The following is an 8,003-nucleotide window of genomic DNA, read 5'->3' on the forward strand; positions in this document are numbered from 1 at the left end:
CAAGGAGCATCCTTGCAAAAAAATGAACTGAATGCCCACAGAATCCATCAGAATTTGGATTTCATCTTTTCTTCGAGTTCTGCACACAATAGATTCCATTCTCTAATTGCCATGTATGCTTTAACTGGAAGAAACATGGTATGTTCTGCTTCTGTGGTAATTGATGGTCTTGCTCAGAAAATGTAACACTCCACCAGTTGCTGAACCAATTGTTCAGTTAAGTTGTCGCCACGTTTCCCAGGCCAGGTGGCTCAGCTGTGTAACAGGCAGCATCCTCCTTGCTCTCACAGCAGGGGCTCATTTGCACTTTCACAGCTACCACCTCTCGTGCTATAACTGAAGATCCCATGTCACGGTTGAAAGGAAGAATACGATTTCCAGTTCATTTATTCTTGTAGAATTCTGCAGTGAATTACAAATCCAACACTTAATAGAGATCAGGATATAATTAAGTTTTTAATAAATGTATCTGCATATGTGGTGATATGCAGCTGCTTTTAACTCGGGGTTTAGGGGGAAGCTGAAAGGCATTTGAAAATGCAGAGAAACGTGTGTGCATGGAAAGTGGGTTTTGTGACCGTGAGCCCAAGGAGCTGGACACTGGGTTGACCAGACAGCTCCTGCCCACACATCTCCCCTGGGATTCCATGAGGCACTGGTGGATACATCTCTCCTGATCCCAACGTGGTAGCCAAGAGAAAACTTCTCAAACTTCAGGTGAAAAGGCACCTAAAGAACATTGCACAACTTCTGTGTTTCCAAACCTTCTGAAAAGAGTTAGGGGATCTGAGTGTCGTGGCACAGACCCCCACGGACAGGGGCAGATAGGGCAGAATGTAGCTTCCCCACTTCTATAAATAGAGTTTTAAGTAAACACAGCTACAATTACAATTTGTCTTGAACATTGACTCTAATCTTTCACGATAATGAATTGAGGAAAACGTTAGTGAACTCAAGAAGTGTCTCTGACCAGTTCTGTCCACATCACAGTTTTCATTCTAGCAGAACCAGCTTTCAGCACCTCTGACCCCTTTCTTCAATACCTGCCAAGGTGATTCTAGCATGTTCACCTCATTTACCGCTCACCAATGTTGTTTTCAAGCTTCGAGGAACCTTCCCATCGGCATGTGAGGACTGGTTTTGAGTGCCCTTGCCAATATATTAAATTCTGTCCATATCAAACACTCTCCCTTATTAGTTTTATATTCTGCCTTCTCTGGTCCAGATTCTCAAGACCAATTCCCAGACTTAGTCTTCTTGTTTTTGCCAGTGCATATGAGCCCTGTCCTGTAGCTCTTTTGCTGAATAATCTCTTCCTTCTAATAACGGGGAAAGTTTGTCCCCGCTTGGGCCGTGCTGAAACATAATCTTCATTGTTGGTCTAGAAGCCGTGGAGAGAGGCAGATCTTGAGAAGGACAAGTGCCATGTTGTGCAACATCCATCAATGTGGTCCCCAGATGCTGTGGGTTGAATTGTGTCCCCTCAATGGTATGTTGAAGCCCTAACTACCAGTAGCTGTGAATGTGACCTTATGTCCAAATAGGGTCTTTGCAGATGGAATCAAGCTGAGGTCACACCAGAATAGGCTAAGCCCTGATCCAATATGACAGGTGTCTTTGTAAGAAGAGGAGAAGACACACATGCACAGTGGGGAAAACACTATGTAAAGACAGAAGCAAACAATGGAGCAATGTACCCACAAGCCAAGGGTTGACAAGGATCACTGGCAACCACTGGAAGCTAGGAGAGAGAGGCATGGAACAGATTCTCCCTCGGCACCTCCAAGAAGGAACCCTGCAGGCACCTTAATTTCAGACTTCTGGCCTCCAGACTTCTGGCCTCTCTGGTGTATGAGAGAATCAATGTGGGGTGTTTGGAGCATGCAGTTCATGGAAATTTGCCCCAGCAGCTCTAGGAAACTAGTACACCAGTCAATAGGCGGCTGCCCTTTCCCACCTCTGCCAGCCCAGAGCTGTTAGGGGAATCTCGGGGTTTATACCTAAATATCCTCACCCAGATCTCAGGTCTCCACTCTTTCCCTGCCAGGGCCTGAGTTTTAGCATAAGAGACTTTCCAGGATTGTTGGTTCAGCCTCCTTTGTGTTATAGCCCTATCACACGTACAACCGAATCTTGTGCCTGATTCTCAGCAATCTGCCCTCTGGCTTCAGGAGATAAGGACCTATCCAATGCAGCCTTAAAGGCCTTCCAGTTTTCACACTGTGCCCTGAGTTGATAGTCGGCTGGTCTGAGTATGTCATTCTCTTTCTTTAGGGTTTCTGTGGCCATTAGCACTAGCCCATCGTTGTCTAACCACCATCGCCCACATCTGCCAAGCACTAGCACTATTGTATAAGCCTGGGCCTCCCCTTCCCCCTGCACCCCACCCCAGTCTACCCCAGGTGAAAGGGTTAATGTGGCTACAAGACTTCCAGAGCTTATCAGCACCACATGAACCCCAGAAATGGGGCCCCTGTTGCTATCTGGCCAGGGGATGATCCAACTTTGGAATCTCACTGTAAGGATCTGCTCCCTAGGACCAGTCCTGATGACAGCTGCCTTAGGCTGGAATCTCCTGAAGGGAGAGCCTGAGACACAGATTGTGTACAAGGACTTTATTTGGAAAGTGATCCCAGGAAGCACTACAAGGGAGTAGGGAAATGAGACAGAGAAGGAAAAGAAGCTAAATGGATATGTTAGTGAGCAGATTCCACTGTGGGCAAGTGGGGCATAATCCCACTGGAGAACTCCAGGACACGTCACAGAACTCACCTCAGGGTGGTCCCAGCTGTGGGGCTAGGAACCTGGGCTATGTGTCCACCAGCTCCCATCTGTCACTGACCCAGGGCTGCTCCTGGCGGTGTTGACGTTCCAGCACTTCTAGCCTGCCCTGCGCATGGGCCAAGCATGCTCCTATACCATCCACAGAGAGCTGTGTGTACCTGCAGGAAGGAGCAGTTGCCTGTTCAGGAACGGTGGTGCCAGAGATATGCGTGGAACACAGACCATGGCTGCTACACCCCCAACAGAGCAAACTCAGGGACGATGGAATAGGACACCCTGGTTCTTAGAATGAGAACCAGAATGAGAGTATGCTAACCCAAAACAATCAAATATCGCATAGAAGTCATTTGCTATATTGTTATTTCTTGAGTCACACCATGAAAAGTCTACCTGTCACCCCCAGGTTCAAATGCAGGATTCTAGGGCTTGGTATAACAATTTCTAGTGAGGATCACATTCTAATTTAGGGAGTGCTACCATTTGGAAACAATTTACATGCTCTCCATAAAATGTGTCATGGTTGGTCTTGAAATAAAGAAAATCTAAAATATAGTGTCAATATACTTGCTTAGTATAAAAAAATAGAACTTTTACCCTACCCTGTGCTTCATGCCAAATAGTGCCAGGCCTGGACTTTCAAATAAGGGGCTATCATGCCAACCAGAATGCCATGCATCATTGTGACTGGGCTCATGATGGGATGGCAGCTATGCGAGCAGAGAGGGCTGTGGTCACCAGCAACTGCCAGGAGTTCCCTTGCCTTTGTGTTTAGCATAAAGAGCACTGAGTGTTTTCCACAATGAACAGACTCTTAGTCTGTTAGGTTGGGCCATATGACATTGCTGATCTTCTATGATTTTTTTACTATAAAAATTAAAAATTTCATATTATATAAACTACTAACTCCCCAGTTGAGTTACATCAGCTTTCCTAGACTTAGCACAGGCTTAAAAGTAATGAGTGACAACTGTTAAACTAATATTTTTTTAAGTTAGAGGAAATTTCTGGTTTTAAAATGACATAAGAAAGCTGGCATTGCCCCCTTCTTCTCTTAGAAATCACCCCAAAACAAAGACAATAGGAAACATAGATCAAACCACACCTTTGATGAAACTAGAAGACATAAGTAAGCCTCAAAATACAAAATATGATGGGAAGCAGCGAGAGGCAGGGAGCATCTAACGAGGTGCGGGAAGATGCTGCAAGAGAAGACCTTTGATGGCAAATCTCAGCAAAAGTGCCAAGCACAGCCTCTGCACAGTAGGCAACACATAAGGGGAGCAAAACCAATGGTTCCTGATTTAGAACAGCTCTGTGGAGCAAAAATAGCACCAGGAGAAGCAAAGAAGGCAGAGCTAAATGATAAACCAATAGTCACGCCATGTTTGCAGCAAGCAGTCTGTCCATGAGGCAGGGTGGTTACTGCTGCCCATTCTTACTGGCTAAAAGGAAGTGAAGATTGCATTAGCCAGCAAACTACTCCATCTCAAAAATGTTACCTTGAAACAGGAACAATTCTTTGCAGCCTGAACATGACTTCCCATCATTACCATGACCCCTTTCCAACACACACATGCAATCCCTGCAAATAGCTGGTCCAAGAAGATTTCACCTCATCCAAAGAAGAATCATCAAAAAGAATCCAGTTCTAAAATAACATAATTTACAAAAGTATTTACTGCAGCATTGCTTGTAATGGCAAAATGTTAGAAACTTACTAAATGTCCATCAATAAGCAACCAGTTAAATAAATCATATTATATCCAAATGATATCTATGCATATTTTTAAAAGAATGAGGTAGCTCTCTATGTACTAATATAGAACAATATCTATATTAGCCAGGATAGCTTAGGTTATAAGGTAAAAACAACTTCAATACCTTAGTAGCTTAACCCAACAAAACTTTATTTTTTCTATCATACAACATGTATTCACGGAACAGGAGGATGCCCTGCACCATATAATCCTCACTCAGGGACCTGGGTTCATCATGCAGAACATCATAATCATAGCACAGGGGAGGGGAAAGAAGAAAAAATCATAGAAGATCAGCAACATCATATGGTCCAACCTAATAGACTAAGACTCTGTTCATTGTGGAAAACACTTAGTGCTCTTTATGCACCTGCTCTTAAATTCTTCTACCTAGAAGTGACACATGTCATTTCTGAGTACATTTCACACGTTCAAAAAAGTCAAATAGTCACTTAACTGCAAAGGGTTAGAGGTGCATCCCTACTGATTAGCTAAGAGAAGTGGAAATATTGGTGAGGAGCAATGATGTTTACCACCATTTCCTAGGGACGTTATTAAGTGAAAGGGAAAAATCAAACTTTATTCTTCACATTAAAAATATACTTTATAGTCTTGATATGTATTGAATAATTCTGGAAGGATAAATTGATGATAAGGAGATAAGTCCAGGTAAGCATAGGAAGACTAGGTGGTTTAATTTTCTGGAAGGCTTAATTTTTACTATATGTGATTTTGTATCATATTTCATACTATAGCATGTATCACTCACAAAATGTACTTAAAAAATGAAAACAAAAGGTATATACCCTTTGGTCCTAAAACAGAAAGGGTAATATAAAGAACCTATCGCAATTTCCCTCTCCTTGAATAAAATGATGGGTTTCCTGAAGAAATGTGTGAGCCCAGAAGAGATTTTTTTTAACTATTTAAATTTATAGAAATTTAGTATGGCTTATAAGTAAAATTTCTAAATTTTAAACTCGGAGACAAAGACAATAGATCTTGGTCTGTGATGAATTGGCAGTGCCGATGTCAACATCTGTGAGAAAGACGACCACATCCCCACACAATGCAGCCATCCCCTTTCAGCCAGAACAGGGAGAGACTCGGATTCTTGATTAAAGCACTCTGGATAGGACATGAATCTGTCATCTGTCCGTCAAAGAAAGCCCAACTATTTTCTAAAAGCAGCAGGGACTATATCAGGGAGAGAGGGATGTTCTTTCCTTATATAAACTGCATGTCTAGTACATTTCCCCAGCCCAGGATCATTTTTAATGTAAACGTCATCTTGTTAAGGAACTCCTTGTTCTTTCAAAGTTCCTGAAACCACTAATTAGCTATGCTACATTAATAGCAACTTCTGGGCTCTGTATCTTTCCATACTTATCGTCCTGTGGTGGGGGGGAGGGGGGAGGGGGAGACCAACTAAGAGAGAAGACATATTTTTCTAGCAAACCACCCTCTACCCAGGGTGATGGCCCCATGTCACACCTCCATCCCAGAAGCACAAGAGCCCACCGTTGAAGTAAACCCCTCCCAGTGCCTCAGTCTGGGACTCTGACCACTGGGAAGAGTGAGGCTGTGTCTCCCAAGTGACCACAGGCAGGATCCACTTTGATCTCTCTCTGTGTGCTGAGGCTGGGGCCAGAGAACACGAACAGAGCTCCTTCCAGCCATTCTGTGCCTTCCTCAAACACCCACCAGTTTGCATGTGCCACAGCAAAGCCTGGATGAATGTAGATCTTGTCCTAGCTTACACACAAGAAGACAAGTTCAAAGAGAGAAGGAATGAAAGGTGAAGTGAGAAGGGAAAGGTTTACTTCTTACAGAATTGGCCTACAACAAAATGGTGCAACATAATCATGGATTGCTAGGAAGCCGCATGTGAGAGGAGGGTCTCCTGCCTCAAGGCCAGGAAGGATTTTAGTCCTTTAAAGCAGTGGTCCCCAACCTTTTTGGCACCAGGGATCATTTTCATGGAAGACAACTTTTTTCATGGACTGGGGAGGCAGGGGATGGTTTCAGGATGATTCAAGTGCATTACATTTATTGTGTACTTTATTTCTATTATTATTACCTTGTAATATATAATGAAATAATTAGGCAACTTACCATAGGTTGGAAACCCCTGCTTTAAATGACTAGGACACTAATGAGGAAGGTACCTAATTCTTATGAACTCACAGAAAACCAAGGTCCCAGGGGAACCCCGACTAAGCCCAAAGAAAGTGACCCCACAATCAGAGTAAGCCACTTTGGGGAACTTTTCCAATTCCACATCCTTTTATTGTTTTTCTAACAGTGAACAGAATAACAAATTAATTTTTATAAGATTCTACATAAATGCATTCACTAATAAGAAAAAATGCTTTGCCAAACCATATGTCCTGATTACTATTTAGGCAATATTACCATTGTATCTTCATTTCTACAAACAGCATTTATCAAGTACCTGCTACACACTAGGCATTATGGAGATATCAGGAATACAAAACTTAAAAACCCACCGTCCCAGTGGCTCACAAGTTCATTAGCTAGACATGTAACCAATAACTTGATATAATAGCTGCATTGATCAGATTGCTTTCCGTGTCATGAGAACTCAGTATTTGTTGAAAAAATAAAGTTTAAATAAACGAATGACAGAGACTCATAAAAAAAAAAAAGGATACCTAAGTCTGAACTGGGTCAGGAGACTTCACAGAGGAGATGATAGATGAACTAGGAGTTCATAGAATTCTCCAGGAAGATGGGCAAGGGTGGAGGTAAGCCTGCCAGACAGAAACAACTACACATGGAAAGGCCCAGAATTGTGGAAGATGGTGCCTTCATGGGGCTGCAGAGAGATCGGCACCTTCGCAAGGGCTCATGCGGGGAAGTGGCAAAGGATGGTTGAAGTAGGGCAGAGCCCAGATCACAAAACACAGGCTGAGTTTGGCACTTCTGCTGGAAGCAAGGAGGGAGGAAGATTTCAGTCTGGGTATAACACCATCATAGCTTTAGTTTGGAGCCATCTGGAAGGTGAAATTGAGCACAGCAAGAGTGGACACAGGGACGAGAGGCGACATGGGGCGAAGGAAAGAGGAGCATCTGAGAAACTCTTCAGGACAGGATGGGATTGACAGGGCAGTCTTGGTGACTAAAGGAATCTGGGAACACAGGGAGAGGGAGGAGGCAGGAAGGATCCCTCTAAGGATTTTAATTTGGGTAAAACACTTGGTGTCTCACTGGGGATGTGGTAAGTGCAGAGAGCCAGGGGTGGGAGAGAGTTCCCTCATAAATTTTAGGGGGGTGGATATTGATCTTGAGATTAGTTGGAATCAGATGGAAAAATCCAGTAGGCAATGGGAGCAGGTTTTGAAGCCAGGAGAAATGGCCCAGAAGATTAAGTTTTGAGAGTCACAGACACCAGGAGCTTCTGATACTCTGAAGGTAAAAATCAATATAAACTATAAAAGC

The sequence above is a fragment of the Lemur catta genome, chromosome 9 (assembly GCF_020740605.2).
Source record: "Lemur catta isolate mLemCat1 chromosome 9, mLemCat1.pri, whole genome shotgun sequence".
Classification (NCBI taxonomy): domain Eukaryota; kingdom Metazoa; phylum Chordata; class Mammalia; order Primates; family Lemuridae; genus Lemur; species Lemur catta.